Raw genomic sequence first — 19578 nt, 5'->3', positions numbered from 1 at the left:
GAAAAAGGATCTTGGAGTGTCCCGGGGTTGGGCCAGGAGGGTCTTTCAACGCCTCCTTTTCTCATCAAAAGTGATTTCCATTTGCTCGCCATTGGCTCGGTGAGGAAATAAAAAGAAAAGGGGAACAAGCACACTTGGAGAGCGCAGTACAACGGAGAGGATCATTCAATACGACGGTATGAACGTGATACCAAGGAAAACCCATGCAAACACCCCTTTATCGGAAAAAGTAGACATTATGTAACTTTCTCACATTGGATTGGAAGAGATCATGTTATCGAGCTAGACCCGGATCATCTCGAAAGTGAACATCTATTCACTTGGACATTGCTAATGATGGAACAGGTTTGAAACAATTTTGTTCATACATAATAACAGGGAGAGGCAAAGATATTTTATCGTTTGTATGTACCAATACACAATGTAGGGATTGGTCCCATTTATATTGATAAAAAAAGAGGAAAGAAACGAGATATTCTAATCCTTCCATTCGTTCATGAACGATACCTTTGCAATTTATGGACTAAGTCAGATATAATTTTTGATGAAAAAATATCATTTTTCTACTAAAGAGTGGAGCTATTACTGTTCCATAAACAGTAATACTTTACTGCACTGCGGGAAAAAAATAAAATACTGAGTTCAAATGCTCAGTCAAAATGATAACTTTATCATTTTGTGCTATGCAATGAAAAAAAAGGTCAAAATAGGAAGTCTCTAGGTTAATTGGCCTTTTTCGTTCCGTAGAAAGATTCGGGGTTATTCGTTTTCAGGATCAATAGTGGACGAACGGAGAGAGAGGGATTCGAACCCTCGGTACGGATGATCTGTACTACGGATTAGCAATCCGCCGCTTTGGTCAGCTCAGCCATCTCTCCAAGATGGAAGAGTTCATGTGTAACAAAATGAATGGTGGAGTAAAGGTGTATATCATAGTATGTACAGATTGTATTGGCAATATAATGAATATTGCCATTATTCAGTTGGATAAAGAACAATCCAGTCAATCGTATTGTTCATTTCGTTAAAAATAGTTCTGTATGACTGATTTTTTCTGCTTTTCTTGGCCTGGCCGATGGCCAGGCCAAGAAAAGCAGAAAAAATCAGCAGTCATACAGTGCTTGACCTAATTTGATAGCTAGAATACCTGCTATAAAAGCAAGAAAAAAAGCTATCAAAAATTTAAGCTCTACCATATCTTCATTCCCTCCCCAATGAGTTTGATTAAATGCGTTACATGGATTAGTCCATTTATTTCTCTCCAATATCAAATTTTATTATCTAGATATTGAAGGGTTCTCTATCTATTTAGGGTTCTCTATCTATTTTATGTATTATTGTAAAGATATCAGTTGCTCAAGGCCATAGGTTCCTGATCGAAACTACACCAATGGGTAGGAGTCCGAAGAAGACAAAATAGAAGAAAAGTGATTGATCCCGACAACATTTTATTCATACATTCAGTCGATGGAGGGTGAAAGAAAACCAAATGGATCTAGAAGTTATTGTGCAGCTCACTGTTCTAACTCTGATGGTTGTATCGGGCCCTTTAGTTATAGATAGATAGAGCTTTGGATGGATCAGAGATCCATCCAAATATCCTTTAACTATTTAAGTTGATAATGTAACGAATAAAACCCACCTATATCACTAAACTATACACGCCACAATCCCATTGACGGATATTCCGTCACTTCTTTCCTTCCACATTTGAATCCAAATTCCGGAATTCCTTAATTCTCTCTCTTCTATTTCCGAGAGAGAAGAAAGGATTCTATCCATTCTAGTTTTAGAAATTCTAGGTTGTTCTTTCTCTTTATCAAGGAATTTTTTTTGCTCAACTCCTCTAATCTTCTAATTGAATTCTTTCTAATTCATTTTAGAAAGATCTTCCTCTTCCAGGAAGAAAAAGAGCCATAAACTGGAATGGCTCCATATTCTTAGCTCTCAATCTTTGTTGATCTCTTATAGTAATCACATCTTGAGGTTTGCAAGGGTAACTTGGTATATCTACCATATGGTCATTGACCCGGATATGTCCATGATTCACTGATTGTCTAGCTCCGGGAATGGTGGGAGCCATACCCAATCGAAAAAGAATATTATCCAAATGCATTTCAAGTAATTGCAATAGGACCTGACCCGTTGAGCCTTGGGCTCTTCTAGCAATACGAACATATTTCAGCAAATGCTCTCAGGCATAACTTTTCTCCATCCGTTTCGTATCAGCTCAGCCCGGAGTTTCCAGTATAGCGATCCTTACCCTACGAGCTACTATAATATATGTTCTCAACTTGATATCTATAAAGATAGATGGATCATCCATTTATCACTCATTCCTCAAAAAACGAGTCTCCTTTAAGCTCTTTTCAACTGACTCGTAAAATATGAAAAGATTGTCGAGTTATTGGCCTCTCCAGCTCGTTAAAGTGACTGGAAGTGCTATCCCTCCTTTAGATTTTAATCTTTTTGGACTTGATGGATTATTACACAAAAAGATCGAGCACTTGTTTTGTTCGGCTCGTTAAAAGTACCGAAAATTCATCCCTTTTGTATTGTTTTATACTTTTTCGGACTCAAGGGATTATATGACGAAAAAGGATTATTGGAGTTTTCTTTACATCCCTTTTTCAGACTCTCTAAAATTGAAAAGGACCGAGTTATCTTTGTCGTTAAACTCGTTAAAACCGAATAGCGACAAACTTGTCCATACAAACAAGAACGAGTTTCACTATCACTAGGCTCGTTAAAACATAGCGATGGGTTTGCCCGAAGGGTAAATTATAGAACAAGCATATGTTATCCTCCTCAAGCTTGAAAAAAATAAAGAGGTACTAGTCAACAATGACTGGGGAAAAATTGGGAAGAAAACTTGAAAAAACTTTATTGGTAGCAAGTCGCTCTTGAACATCAAAATTTCACTCTGCATTCGAGTCGGGTTGGGTTGTTCCATTCACTGGTTACACCACCATGGATCCGTCACACCATCCACGTTTGGGGTTAACGCTACCAATCCATCATGTCAGTGTTGTCAATATGTTCAAGAGAAGTCGCTCAGAGAATTCACCTGTGTCTCATCCATTGCAATACATTTACGCTCCATTCTTCATGACCGCCACCCTGAACCTTATATCATCAGATCATTTTCACCTACATTAAAATCATTTGCTCCTTTCTGTGTCATTGATGTGGGATTCACTAAGGCCCTCCTATGACAGATCGCTTCTTTTCGACATCAGCTCATTATCCAGGAAGTCGATAGGAACAACCCTTTCAGTACTTTGAAGCTTGCATGCCTCAATGGCAAGTTTCTCACTTCCGGCGATAGGTTTACATCAATGGCCTTCGACCGAAATATTTTGCGTGGTGTTCGACGCCAAGTCCCTTATTCACACCACATGAATTGTACTGTAGTACCTTGAGGGTCATCATCATTATCGGTGATTCCTCTCACGCCTGTTAACAGCTTACATCATTGGCTGGTAATCAGGCAATGTCTTTCCATGTTCGACTCCAAAACATCTCTCACATGGATCGACTTGTACTTTGAGTGAAGATCGAACGAGATTGAAGACCCCAGATCTAGTTTCATCCATTCGGGCTGTGATATATATTCAGGAAAATAAAGACATAAAATGTACATCATTACTGCACAGATAATCATCCAACCTAAGGGATGATGGCTCTACCAGAATCATCAGTCTGCACACAGACGATTGTCTATCTTATGTACATGAAAATGAATTTATAAAGCTGAGCATGGGAATGCCCACCTCAGCTAGATCATGAAAAATATTATGAAGATAATTTATTGTATTGTATCTTATTATAGGTCACCTTCCAGCTTGAAAAAACTTTGGATCCTCATGATAAAGCATTTCACCCAACATCGAAAAGATTAACGACCTCATGCTTTAGGGGGCAACTGTTATAGACATTTTTGGGCACTACAACCCCAATCATAAATGTCCATAAACCAAAGGCTATTAAGTCCCTAAAATTGTTTTTCCAACCCCTAAAAGAACAAGGTCAGCTGATTACATCATCTCCCAGAAGTTCTCCATGAAAAACTACTCATAACTGGTCAAAATTGGACCATCTCAGCTGCTCCATGGTCAAAGTGCACTGCATCCCACCTAAATTCACACGGGAGGTGTGATGCATACTAAAAATCCCTTCTATGGGGTGTGATGGGCGAGAGTGGACAAATGGCAAGGTCAATCTGCAAGGTGGAGGATCATGGAATCTTCCAGAAACTTCTCCTATGACACTTGCCTCTCTGCATTCGCCCAGGGATGAGTAAGAGATCATCAATCTCCAAGTGGAATCAAGAACTATCAGAGAGAGGACACTAATCAAATCTCAAAAGCTGACTCACCCCCCTTGCAAACATCTATATATGGATCCCTCATCCCAGAGATCCGGAGGCTGGAATTTTGTATCTTGTAAGGAAGTGTTGCTGGTTTCTTGGTGTAACATCATAGTGTTTGGTGATCTAAGCTTTTCATGAGGTGAAGAAGGGCTTTCTTGCTGAGAGGATGATGCTGGGTCAGAACAATTGGTTGTAATCCTCTTTGCTATTCTTGATTATTAATAAAGCTATTCAAGTTTTCCTCCACATTCTTTTATGATTTATGATATATGTATTTGTGTGTTCAATATATATCTGGTCCTATATTGTTTATGATAGTAGATCTATGTTCTTGGATAGTGTTATGTTGCTTTGATTCTACAGCTGCTCTTTGAAGATGGGTAGACGAGGAAGCGAGTGGCAAAGATCTATCAGAAGGGAGAGGAATCAAGCAAGGAACCAAGCGCAAGACAGAGGTTGGTCTCCTTTATTCCCCTCTCATCTACTTCTCATAAAGGAAAACGAAAGTGGTTTTAGTTTGTTTGTTTCTAAGGTAGCTACCAGCCTTAGTGGGACTAGCAGCTCTGCATAGACACTAGATTTCCTGATAACAACACCAGGGCACCTGCCCAGCAGGGGATCCTGTGCAACAAGTTGGTGGGTCAACCCAAATTGGAAAGGGGCACCCACACAAAATAAGTAATTCCATCCCATGATTGCCCATGAACAAAATTCCCACAAGGGGGTCTATTGCATTTAATTATGCAAGGAGTTATTGGTCCGCGATCTCATGCCCATTTGACATCACTAGATAGAAAAATATAATGGCTAGTACAATCTAATAATGATCCCAAATTCATATGGTCATTCATGCAACAAGCAATCAGATTGATGTTATAAAGATAAGAGATCACACTTGGAATCCTCACATGTCGGGGAAGGGTTTTGAGTTTGATACAGATCTTACACTCCACTTGAGCGATCCAACACATCTACACCAGATCTCTATCACTGAACACAAACACAACTAAACAAGGACAACAGTTGATCTTCCTCAGAATATCGTCAAATCAAAAGCAATAGATACAATCATATAACATATTGAACACAAATTCATGTAAGGAAGGGAACATAGATTTTTATTAACCATATAAATGAAAGTACATCAAATGTATACCTTTAACAAATAAAATCCTCTCCTCCAACTTCTAGTATGGTCTCCTCTCCCAAGACAGCATATCTCTCGTGCTATAGTTTGGATACTCTCTCCCCTTTTCCCTCTTGGTGAGATTATAAAGGCTCATTCCATCCTTGAGGAGATGGTATCTAGACACCTAGGGGCTTGAGAAGTTAGGAAAATTCTACAATAATGGACCCCTAGATAACTCATACATAAGTGGGTCAAGATTATCTCCTTGGGAATGACAAACTCTAGAAACCTTTTGCACAATTATAAGACTTTTCTCAATTATGAAATAATTATTATCTCATAATTATAATATTTTGGCAAATTAATTATGAGAAATAAATCAATCATGTTATTCCACCCTTTTATCATGGGATAAACCTAACATAATTAAAAGAAAAGGTGAAAAGGGATGCATTTTAGCTAAACAACTAAGGTAATTTGATATTGGGTTTCTCTTACTATAATGGAGTGGCTAATAGGGTTATAACAAGGTCTCATAATGATTTTTATAAAATTAAGTAAATTAATGTTTTCATGTTAAAATTCAGTGTATGTCTCTTTTATGCTCTTGGTGTCAAGCTTATTGTTACTTTTTGCAGGCCTACCCCTAAGTACCAATTGTTGGCTTAGGGTGTCTTGACCCAAGTTCAGAGTTAGTTGTGCCAACCAAAAAAACCCTACACTACTAGCCCTTTCGGAAAAAACCCGCGTAGCAAAGACTGCAGTCTCACCTAAAACAGTATGGGGGGATGCTGGAACCAAGTTTCCACATCCAAAGATCGTTGTGATGTCTTTTAGCACCCTATATATGCCTTCACGGAGATATATATGCCCCTAGGTCTCGATACTGCAACTCTATCCAAACAGCCTTTAGACATTCACGAAGGTCTACGATTGGATTTTGTGGACCCTTAACAATCTATTCATCCACTTACGCGTACCATAAAACAACCCTAGATCAGAGCTTGCGCAGATCTACTTAAGTATTTAATAAACATAATAGAATTTATCATAGTCTTCACGAACTTACATAAACATGCTTGCATACATCATTTAACATTTATTCAATAGGATCACGTACATTTAGATCAATACTTCATAACACATTATTCATCAGCAACATCTATCGCAAGCATAAATAAATAGAGATAAAAATATATACACAAGATATCTTTGGTAACTTTCTTTATAGATCTTCAATTTGGATTTATAGACTCAAAACTTCCTTGCGCACTCAGTTGTAGGGGTCCATGCACTCAGATGCGAACTCTACTTTAGGCCTTCATACACTCAGCTGTAGAGAGTTTCTTCCTTCTATCTACCCATTCCTTACTTGCCCTTCTCTTCTCTAGACATAGACATTATCCCTTAGACTCTCTAAGACACACCTATTTCTACAATCCCATGGTCCGCGAACCATGGGTGGGTCTCAAAGCTGACTCACACTTTACATAAACAAGGGCTAAAACCCCTTTGACTCCTAATCATCTACGTGCTCCACATCCACAAATCACAGAGACTTTACATTACTTACAAAAAGTACATCCAAACTTGGGTTATTTTAACCCCAAAACTGACCTAGGGGACCCTATCCCAACAGGCCCCCAATGCAAAGATCGTGACTCGCCCTCGAGTCACTCAGCTGGCACTGTGATCTTGCACCCATCTTATATAGATGTCCTGCAATTACTAAAAACTCTACCTCGCGCACTGCTAGCTCCTTCTTTTGCTAACTTGTATACCCTTCTGGTGCCATCCTCATAGTTAAAAAGTGAATAATATCTGCAAAATGGTTATCCGCTACGCGCACCACAAAGAGATGTGCATCTGGAAACCCTTCCTCCAAGTTATTGGGCTCCTCTCCTGTCTCGATCCCTGATAGATGGTCAGGTCCTACATTCAACCTCCCTGGTTTCATAATGACCTCAAAGTCATACTCCTAGAATAGCAGCAACCATCGACAGATCTTCCCCCTAACATAGGCTTATTGACCAGGTATTTCAAGGTAGAATGATCCGTGTACATTTTGAAATGTCCACCCAACAGATAGTGCCTGAAATTTTGAAGCACGTACACCATAGCCAACCCTTCGCGCTCCATCGTTGAGTAATTCTTCTTGGCCTTCGATAGTTTCCTACTCACGAAGGCTATAGGATGGTCCATTTCTCCCTCAACAACCTGTGTTAGCACTACACCCAACGCAATGCAAGAGACATTGACATGTACATGGAATTCCTTCTTCCAATCAGGGAAGACCATGATCAGCGCGGTGACCATCTTCTCTTTCAATACATCCAAACTACGTTGACATTCGTCATCCCAACAGAATGTGGTTTCCTTCTTTAGCAATTTCTCCATGGGCGTGGTAATCTGAGCATAAGCCTTGATGAAATTCCTATAATATCCTGTATGTCCCAGCGTCGCGCGCAACTGCTTAACACTCCTCGGGGCCTCCAAATTCACTATCACTGGAATCTTTGCAGGGTCCATCATCAATCCTTGCTTTCATACCACATGACCCAGCAAGATCCCAAAGGGAACACAGAATAAGCATTTATTCAAGTTCAGTGTGATCTGGTATCTGCGACACATATCCAACATCAGGTGAAGGCTTGCTACATGGTGCTTCACTAAACCGAACACCATCCAATCATCAAAGTATACTTCCAAGAACTTATGAATGAACTCCTTAAACGCTGCTATAACTAGGCGAGAAAATATCTCAAGCGCATTCTTGAGTCCAAACGGCATCACAATATACTGGAAGCAACCCCATTCCGTCGCGAAGGTTTTTTACTCTTATATTTTGGCGTGATCTTGATTTTATGGCATCTAGAGAACCCATCCATGAATGAGTAGGCCTCCTTCCCTCCAACATTGTCTAATACTTCATCGATAAACAATGTCGGGAAGGGATCATGGATGCATGCATCGTTAAGCTTCTGCAGATCTACACAAATCCTTATTTCTCCCTTCTGTTTCTTCTCCTAAACCACCATTGGACTCACCCAATCAGATTCCTCCATAGGTTCTATGATGCCCGCCTCCAGCATCTTATCCAACTCCTGACGAACCTTTTCCTTGTATTTGGGATTAAGACGATACAACCTCTTGTTAATAGAATTCACATTTGGATTTAGAGTAATATTCATAACACCCAAGTCACCTATTATGCCCTTTAAGTCTGAAAACTTGGTAGGAAAAAGATCCTTGTATTCACAGAGTAACTCAACAACTTTATCCACAGTGGTGTCATCCCAATAATCCCCAATATTTTCAAACTTCGGTTCTGCTTCAGTACCAATGTTCACTTTCTTTGTCTTCAACAACATGGTGATGTTCGAGTTCTCTATTTACGAGCCCTCAACTTCGCGATGCCCTTCTACCTCTGGGATGTTAATATTTCTTGGATCTTCATCCTCTGCTTCATCGATCACATTATAACATTCCAGTGCATGGCACAGTTGGGTGCTATAATCTGGCTAGACCCATTCTAGAGGTTCTTGTGGCATTCTAAAGATCACTATCTTAATCTCCTGTAAGGCTGCATCGATGCTTGGGAAGTCATCTTCAAAACTGAAGGTCAACAAGAACCCTTCCCTCAAAATATCCCACTCCGCGGTGCCATGGAGGAGCTCCGTTTCTAGATACTAGTTCATGGGAATTGTATCCAATGTATGGAAAAATAGGTGTACCCACTATGGCTGCGGCTCTGTTCCATAAGATTTAGTCCATTTTTGTAGGTGATCACTGAGGAGACTCATCATTGGGTAACTTTATGGACCTTAATACACCTCCTAGCTTATTCAAATCAACTCTTCTCATAATTTCTTACATAATTTGATTATATTTTACTTAATGAAATGAGTCAAGGTGAGATATTATGCCTAGAGGACTAATGTGCATTGATTGCAAGTTTTTGAGAGAAAATCATGGAAATTTTGGCTAATAAAGGCTAAAACTCGAATGAGAAAATAAGGAGAGATTGTAGGAGATAGATCCTCCTCATTTACTCCTCACTCATCCGAACATTCCTCCATCAAATCACACTAGCTCGCAGTTACAAGCAGCCAAGTCCTGAAGAGCAAAAGGCAGCCAAACCAGTGATAGCTAAAGAGCCAGTTCATCTTGAGTTTGGGAGCTGAGCCTCCCTAGATTTAAGCAAGTTGTTGGAGAATTCAGTTATATAAATAAGGAGGCCTAGAGCCTCATTAGGATTCGAATCTTTTTTGTAAAAGCACTAGGCATTTTCGAGTTCAAGACTTGTGGAAGACATTGTTATGTAATTTTTTGTTTTGATAATGAGAATAAGCATTTCCTTGATCTAGCATTGAGTTGACTTAGAGGGATGAAGCTCTTGGGTTAGGGCCCAACCCTAGTAGCAAAGGCTCCTCTTCATGTCTTTGTATGCTTAGTTGAATTCATAGATTAATGGTTGAATTGTCTTTAGCGTCATTTCATCGCAAGTAGTTGTGGATTTGATTAGTTTGCTTCCATTTGTGCATTGCTTCAACATTGCCTTAGGAATATAAAAGAATATCAAAAATCTATTGGTAAGTGGATTTAGCCTCACTCCTCCCTTCAAGCACCATGGTTTGAGGAAAGAACTCCTATGTAGTCGCAAAAAGGAAGAATTTTGATTTCTCATGGAATTTAGGGTTTTCTATTACTTAGGTCAGAATTTTACCAGTTTTCAAGAATAGGATTTAATTTTCATTTCTGCTATCTTCAATCTTACATTAGATCTCATCAAGGTTTCATATTATTCTGCAATTATTCCCACACATGAAATGGGCAGCTAGCTCATGAAATTTTGTTTTCCTTAGTTAATTGAAAAGCTTCTTGTTTACATGATTTATGGATAAATATGAATGATTGATGCAGTGCAGGAGTTTCAGCAGTACATAGATATTTCATGACCAGCAACCCCATCCTAACCTCATCCATCCATGGTTATCACTTTCTTTCACTCAATCCCTCACCAAATCCATCATTCCACAAGAATACTTCTCCAAGCTTGTTGAGAAAATCCAACCATCTCACAACTCTACTTTTGAGCTCTGAAGGAGTCCTAGGCATTCCCTTGCCTCATTTCATCCACCATACACCTTCCCTAAGCCTTAAATAACCTTCCAAATCCATCCTCTTGCTCCCGGTTGTATCCTGTAGGAATACAGGGGATCCTGTAGGGGCATTAGGACATCCTGTAGGATGAAGTAGGACATCCTGTAGGTTGACCTGCAGTGTCATGTTTTGAGGCTGAATTGTGGAAAAAGGCCTAAGGAAGATAGAAAGGGACACCTACTTTCCTCCTAAGCCATCTGACCATCCACCATCATCCCTAATCCACCTGCCACATCACCAAAAGAAGTTAGCATTCACACTTTCACACAAAAAGAAAGACAAAAATGAAAAGAAGTCATTTTGTTCATTTACATGCACATCAGTAGAATGTTTGATGTTTCAAATTGCATGCTTAGGACAGTAGGATTGAACATATGATAACTTAGTAGTCTCATGAAGCAAAGCCTCTTAGCAGTTAGATTAGGTGAATGGTGTGTTTAAGCATTTGATTTTCAGTCTTTTCCTTACTGCAATAGACAAGATTTCTTTAGTGTAGATTTCCCTTTTTCTCATTGGTAATCAAGCTTCTTCTGAATCAATAGAAATCTGGTTTGAAAAAATTTAGTGGTCTATCACCATCTTAGCAGTGACAAAGAGCGGACCCATCACATTTACTTGTGTATACAGCACTGTCACCTCCAATTTTGTACAAACCCCGGGTTGATAAAGTAAAGTTGGTAGCCCCAAGAGTTGCAACATTCTTTCTGTAATATTGGTGTTCATCACTTTTTGGTGTCATTGTCAGGGAGGTTTCTGAGTAATATGTGATTTCTTCTTTCTTTATTCCAATTCTTATCTCTGACATTTTGCTAGTAGCTTCATTTCTACAAAAGTAATTTATTTTTCTTTCTTTTCCATTCTGCAAATGAGATTTCATTCAAGTAGTTAGTTTCATTTAGTTAGTTAGTTTCCATTCAATTTGTGATTTCAATTATGCAATTATTCTCAAAGCTTGAAAAAAAAACAAAACAAAAACATTTTTTCATGCCTCGTAGGAATAGGTATAAATTAGGAAAAATTATATTAAATACCCCCACCACCTCAAACAACCAACCTCCCCTCTTCTTCGGTGGATGTGAATTGGAGGACCCCTTAGGTGAACAATCAGAGATATTTGAAGAGCCTACAGGGGGAGAAGGAGAAGGAGAACCCATTCCAACTAACCTAATGGCTGAAATTAGAAATGACAGAGGAGATAGAGAAAGAATTGAGGGTGCCTTTCACATTAGAGAAACTAATGGGGATACCAAGATGAAAAACATAAGCCCCTCTGCTCTTCCTCATTTCCATGGCCTGACCTCAGAAGATCCAGACACTTTCTTGTTTAAGTTTGCTATCATATGCAGAACTTATGATTACACCAATGATGAGCATAAGTTGAAGCTATTCCCATCCACTCTCAAGGATGCAACTTTGCGATGGTTCACAGGTTTACCTGGGGATAACATCACAACCTACGCTCAAATGTAGTAAGCCTTCAACAACAAGTATCGAAACTATTGTAGGTCTAAAGACACTAAAGAGGAAATTTTTAGGATGAACTTAGGGCATGATGAATCCCTAGAGGATTATGAAGAAAGATTCCAGCTTAGCTACAAAAGGGCTAGGTTCACACTTGATCCTGAGTCACTGAAGCTAGTCCTACTCAGAGGGATAAGGGAAGATATTTTGGATAACCTAAGCCTGCTAGCAGAAGGGGACATCTACCAGCTACCCTATGAATATATCAAGACTATCTTTAGGAACCATTCTAGGGTAGCAAGGAAAAAGGGTAGGGGTAGTCAACCAATGGTTAGTCCATCCTCTTCCAATACATCCATCAAAGGTGAAATTGGAAATATGGTGGAAGATTTCAAGAGTGAAATGTTGCAAACCCTTTCCCTACAGATGGACACTATGCACATCAAGAGAAAGGAGGAGGAAGCAAAGAGATCTTTATCCATTTTCTGCCCTAGATGCACAAGGAGGCACCCTAGGAATGAATGTCCATTGAATTTGATTGAACTCTACTCTGTCTGTGAAGAAAACCGCTCCACATACAAGTACCCTTCTCTACCTGGAATAAAAGTTGTGTATCACATAACTGAAGGGGTGACTGAACAACTCTTCTACATAAATCAAAGGAGACCTCATGGGCATCAGCCATACCAGCAGGGCATGCAAGGGTCATCCCATGCATATTAAAACCCTAACCAGACCACATACATTCCATATTGGTGACCCCCTGCTGATCCCTCCTCCTTGGTCTTTTGCATCCTAGTACCATTCCCAGCTGACCAGCTAGTCATTTCAGCCATATGCTCCACCACAGCCTTAGTGGAATGCACCACCCCATGGGTGGAGGCCCCCATACAATAATGCTCCAACTTTATTACCTTCACCACTTACTCAACCACATCTTTTACACCCTGCTCCACCTAAACAACCTCAGATGCCTGCCCAGCCAAATCTGAAACCGAACAACAGACAGGCACATCAAGTTTACAGTGGAGAGACATCCTATCCTACTTATGCTATGGAGATTCAGGAAATCAACCTGAGATATGGGAGAGTACTCCCGGACAACCAACCTCCACCTCCACCTAGGGAGAGTGAGGAGGAAAGAGAGGAAAGCATGCCCAGAATAAATCCACCACCCTTTCCTGAGAGATTAACTCAACCAGTCTAGCCTACCCCAGAAGAGAATGAACTTCTGGGTGAATTGAAAAATCTATGCACCAAAATCCCACTTCTCCAAGACATAAAGGATGTACCTATTTACAACAAGTTGATTAAGGAGAAGTGCTTCAAACATCCAGGGAGGCGAAAAAGAGACACCCCTACCATTAATGTCATTGGACAGTTGTCCGACTTAATGTTGGGGTAGGTAATTTTCCCAAAGTATTTGGACCCTGGAAGCCCTGTAGTAGGTGTGCACATCAATGGCACCATTGTCCCACACACTTTGATTGATCTTGGGGCTTCCATTAATGTAATGACTAAGGACACCACACTCATGTTCAATCTCTAGGGTTAATTGAGAAAGACCACAACAGTCTTGCAACTTGCAGATCGTTCCATAGTGACCCATGAGGGGATTGTTGAGGATGTGATGGTCTCCATTGACTCTTGGGAGTACCTTGCAGACTTCCTAGTTCTCCAGCCTAAGTTCAAGCTTACTAGTTATCCTCTCATCCTTGGGAGGCCTTGGTTAGCCACTTCTGATGCCTACATCAGCTGCAGGGCTAGAAATACGACTATTAAAAATGGGCATATGTCGAAGAAGTTAGTCTTGTACCCTCCTGCTTAGCCATCTCTAGGACATGACTTACCTTTATGGATGGAAGAGGAGGAAGAATATGAAGTCTACTCAGCCCAAATCTATATCTTAGAAACAGCCATGGGAGGAGGACAACCATATGAAGATGATTTGATTGAACACATGCTCCAAAGTCCAACTCACAGCACCTCGTCCTTAGAGGAAGTAGTAAAGGAAACCTAGAATAACCATCAAATTGATATATGCTTAGCTTATTCAAACCCTACCCATGTCAAAAGCATAGAATTCGGCCCTGAGAGAACTTTGAAAACCAACCCATCTCTTTTTGTACACTAAGAAGAAAAGTTGTGCAACATGCTAAAGGAACAGTTGTATGTCTTTTCTTGGAGTTACAAGGAAATGAAGGAAATGAAGGGAGATTTCAGTAATCAACACCAACATGGTTTCCATCAAGTCCAAAGGGGGAGATTGTTGGCATTATGATTCATGTGTTGTACTTGATGGCAACCCACTTGTAGCATAACAACTCACTTTTATATGGTAACCAGATGTTAGGCCCCTATACTACTAGTGTAACCCCTTATTGTTATTAGTACAACCCACTTATTATATTCATGTACCCATGTAGTGCCCATATTGTTACTATTGTGCCCCATAGAAGCCCACTATTGTTATTATTGTGCCCTTACATTATTATTGTTATGTCGGCTCTGATTATGTTATGACCCCTTAAACTCCTATATATAGAAAGGAGGTCTTTTCATTTGTATCATCCAAGAATTGTTCATTTATGTAATGTAAAGGAGGTTGCCCCCTTGAAGAGGCTAAATTCTAAGGTGTTGATCTATCATTTCTATCTTTTCTTGAGCTGGTTTCATAACATTTGGTATCAGAGCTTTGGATTCTAGGGTTTCGTTGCTCCAAATAGGTCATCGTGGAATTTTTGCTATGACTTTTTTTCTGCATTGTTTCAGAAGCTAAAAAAAAACCCATTTGAGACGAAATCGCACTGAACCTCAGCTCCAAATTTTGGAGTTTTTCACACTATATTTTCAGAGATATGATCTGAGGAAGTTGGTCTTTATGCAGACTCCTGAATTACATTCCAAACAGGTGACCTGGGGAAACTCATCATAACTTTCTCTCTTAGCATCAGATTGAAATTTCTTAAAAAGTTACAGAAAGAGGATGGACTATAGTTCTTGTGTATATTTTTCAGAGCCAAAGTTTGAAACAGTGACTTGTGGCACGTCGTACAATTCACTCTACTGAACTAGTCTATAATTAGGTCACTATGGAAGATTTGGCATAACTCTTCCCTAGAGAACCCAATTTGGATCAGACTGGTGGCATTGGAAAGAGGACACAGAGGGCTATTACAGGTTGCAATTTCAGAACTTAAAGATCTGAAAGTATAGAGTTACAGTGGTTTCAAGATCGAGCTCCTAAAATCAAGAAAAAGCAAGATGAGGAAGTTTGATGGAAAGGATCCGGTAAATTGGATACTTCAGATGGAGCAATATTTTGATCTACATGGTGTACCACTGTTACAAAAGGTATGTATTGCATCTTCATATTTAGAACCGAATCAATTTTTATGGTATGAAGGGCTTTGTTCTCGTAAACAACTTGTTACGTGGTTAATTTTCATGGAGGAAATGATAACATATTATGAGGATACAAAGAGCAACACCTTCTTTAGAGCAACACCACAACAATTGGAAAGAGTAAAAGGGCTTTGTGACATAGTGGAAAGCATAATTATGGAAACCAGGAAGCATAACCCTCACAACTATAAAGATGGAAGTGTTGTTTCTCCTAGCCTTCCACAACCTACAAGGGTTACACCACAAAAATTGGAAGAAAAAAGAGAAAAAGGGCTTTGTTACAATTGTGATAGCAAATGCACTAAAGGTCATAAGTGTGCTGAGAAGAAATTATTTTACATATAATATGAAGAGGAGGAAGAAAAGGATCAAGAAACATCAAAAGAAAAAGATATACGCCAGGACCCACCCCAGAGAAAGAAGAAATGAATCAGACCATATCTTGTAAAGCATTGGCAAGAATTACCACTCCTCAAACTCTCAAGATAGAAGGACATATCAAGAAGAAAAAGGTGCAAGAAGTGAAAGATCACATCGAGAAAGAAGAAATGAATCCAACCATATCTTGTAATTCATTGGTTGAAATTACCATTCCTCAAACTATCAAGATAGAAGGACATATCAAGAAGAAAAATGTTCAAGAAGTGAAATATCACATCGAGCATCAAGAAATGAATCCGACCATATCTTGTTAAGGATTGGAAGAAATTACCACTCCTCAAACTCTAGAGATAGAAGGACATATCAAGAAGAAAAAGGTTCAAGCAGTGAAAGATCACATCGAGCATCAACAACAAGTTCTCCAACTTTTAAAGGATAATGCCACTTCGGTGCAAAATCAAACGAAACAACAGGTAGATCAACATCATAGTGAAAAATGTTTTGATGTAAGGGATTGGGTATTTTTACTGCTACATCTCGAGCAAGCTATTTATGAGAAGGAAATGTTAGCAATACTACATGCACTTAAAAAATGGCGACCTTACCGAATGGGAAGACTCTTCAAGGATGAGGATGTGGAAGCATTCTTTTGTGCTATTTCTATTATCCAACCAGATTGGATAAACAAAGCAAGGGATGAATGGAAGAAGGACGAATAAGTATGGCCACTTATTCAAAAGTTGCAAAAGATCCCAATTCAAACAATATTTCTATACATTGAAGAGGAAGGAAAAATCATATTGGAACCTGGAGCAATCACAGAAACAAGAACCCGACAGCTACGAAATCGATCAATTTCAAAGTATCTCATCAAGTGGAAGAACTTACCCACTGAAGATTCCACATGGGAGGAAAAGAATTTTATACAGAAACATCAAGAACTACTCAAGCATTGAGGACAATGCTTTTTGAAGGAGGGGCATGTTAGGCCCCTATACTACTAGTGTAACCCCTTATTGTTATTAGTACAACCCACTTATTATATTGATGTACCCATGTAGTGCCCATATTGTTACTATTGTGCCCCATAGAAGCCCACTATTGTTATTATTGTGCCCTTACATTATTATTGTTATGTCGGCTCTAATTATGTTATGACCCCTTAGACTCCTACATATAGAAAGGAGGTCTTTTCATTTTTATCATCCAAGAATTGTTCATTTATGTAATGTAAAGGAGGTTTCCCCCTCAAAGAGGCTGAATTCTAAGGCGTTGATCTATCTTTTCTTTAGCTGGTTTCATAACCCCAGATGAATCTACGTAACTAGATGAATCTATAGGAGAGATATCAAATGTGAGAAAATGCATGGAAGTTGTGTTTACAGAAGTGAAAAAATGCAAGATAGTTCAAAGGAATCATTTCATAATTTATATGGAAAATCTCAGTGTAACAGGTCTATTCAGAGGTAACATGGCATTGGCACAGAAGAACAGAAATATGGAACTAAAGTCTTCTAATCAAAATGAAGAAGTTGAAGGAAAAGGTTGATGTAAATAATTTTAAGAAGTATACGCAGGTCCACTTAGTCAAAACTACGTATACACGCTAGTCCACAGAACAAAAAGAGCGTATACGTATACACGCACTCCCACAAGAGGAAAAGCACGTACATGTTGGAAAAATGAGGTGTTGGTCCGAGGTATTTGGTCCAAGGTATTGGACCGAGGCATTTGGTCTGAGGTATTGGTCCTAAGTGGTTTTTGGTCCAAGGTATTGAGAAAGGCCTAAAACTATATAAGGATGAGAAGATCGAAGGGATAAGTGCACAAGTAATGAATATCTTATGAAATGTTAGATTAAAAGAAAATATGCATGTTATGGGTTTCTGATGCTTTACTTGATCTAGACTAAGTATGCACCTGAGTGTTTGATGATGGATGAGATCTAATGATGGATCAGGATCATAATGACTTATCGTTATGTGATCTGATAATGGATGAGCTAGATCTGATTGCTAACACATGTTTTATCCTTTATATGTGATGATTTGGGTATGTCTGAAGTAAGTAATTGTAGAAAAGTTATAAGTAAGTATTTACAAATCTATACGCTGGTTCACTTTAGTGAAGATGCACATACACGTTGGTTCAACTCTTCCAAGTTGCGTATGCAAAAGAAAAGCTTGATGTTCAAGGATGACTGATCTATCAAATCAGTGTTGTTGTTTTGCTATTGTCTGTCAATGAAGTCTTCTTAGATCTAAAAGTAAATTTGAATGCATAAAGAGTTTGTGTCTCACTGATTAATTGATTGGGAAAGAAGGGTGATCCTTGTTGTTATATGTTTAGAACTCTGTAATATGACAGTAGATCTTTAGAATGTCACTGATTAGTACAGTTTGTGGTTCAGAGGTTTTATGATTCAGTATCTTTAGAGGTATACGCAGTTTGGGCTAACGGAAGTAGCATATACACGCAAGTTTGCTTCATTAAAGGAGTGTATACATTCTGACACATGCCTTTTGATGTTACAATTAGTTTTGGTTGTTGATGCAGTGTTCTGGGTTCAGATCTGTGTACTGGTTATAGTGATCTATCTGTTCCAGTTGATTGGTTGAATTTGATTAAGTTTGAATGAATGGTTGATTCAGTTGTGTCAGAGGTTTAGTGACTGTTTGATTCAATTGTTCATTGATTATTTTATGTCAGAGGTTTCAGTGATTGATTGATTCAGAGACTAATGATTGGGTTTCTATTATATCAGATATCGATGATTGACGTTCAGTGATTAGTTGATGCAGATGTATTTGATGGATGTATTGCAATGGTGATTGACTTTGAGCTTCAATGTTACTAATGGGTCCAGTGTGAAAATTTGATGAAATGTGGCCTACATATAGTGTTGTTGTGTACCAGGAGTATCCACTATGAAAAATTATGAAACGTGGTCCCTGGAGGATACTGAGGGTTGGAGCCTTCAATGAGGAAGTCGAAGTTTCCTACCAATAGTGGTTGGTGATTTGATTAGGGGGTTGGAGCTCCCTTCTAGTAGCAGTTGGAGAACGAGTGAAGGTTGTAGCCTTCTGTAGGTCGGAGCCTACGTACTAGTAAATATATCGGCTAGTACAAGAACTAGGGAGTTGTAGCTCCCTTCTAGAAGAAGCTGGAGAATGAGAGAAGGTTGTAGCCTTCTGTAGGTGGGTGCCTGCATACTGGTATGAGTCTGCACCAGTACAAGATTGTAAACAGATTTTCTTATTATTAAAAGAAGACAGAGACGACAGCAGCAAGTGGTTTTCACCCACATTGGGTTTCCACCTTAAATCTTGGTGTTCATGTGTGTTTCTTATGTGTGATGGTTTATTATGTTATTACTGCACATGGTTACTATTTAATGTTTAAATGCATTGATTAAAGATCAACATATGATGAATTAACTAAATCATAAGTTCACTGGATATAATTTGGTTACCTTAAGAACAGTTGCGTGCACATGCAAGTTCTCTTCACTGAAGTAGCGTATATAAATCTGATTATGGAAATGAAAAAGTTATTGATTTTTAAATACTGATTCACCCCCCCCCCTCAGTGTTATTTCCAACAACAAACCAGTCCAACAACCCCAAAGGAGAATGAATCTAGCTCTCAAGGATATCATCAAAGAAGA

Source organism: Pinus tabuliformis, chromosome 4_1 (assembly GCF_031772625.1).
Source record: "Pinus tabuliformis cultivar Carrire ecotype Pingquan chromosome 4_1, CPIR1, whole genome shotgun sequence".
In the NCBI taxonomy this organism is placed as follows: Eukaryota; Viridiplantae; Streptophyta; class Pinopsida; order Pinales; family Pinaceae; genus Pinus; species Pinus tabuliformis.
The sequence above is the reverse complement of the archived record's forward strand: the minus strand, read 5'-3'. Positions refer to the sequence as shown.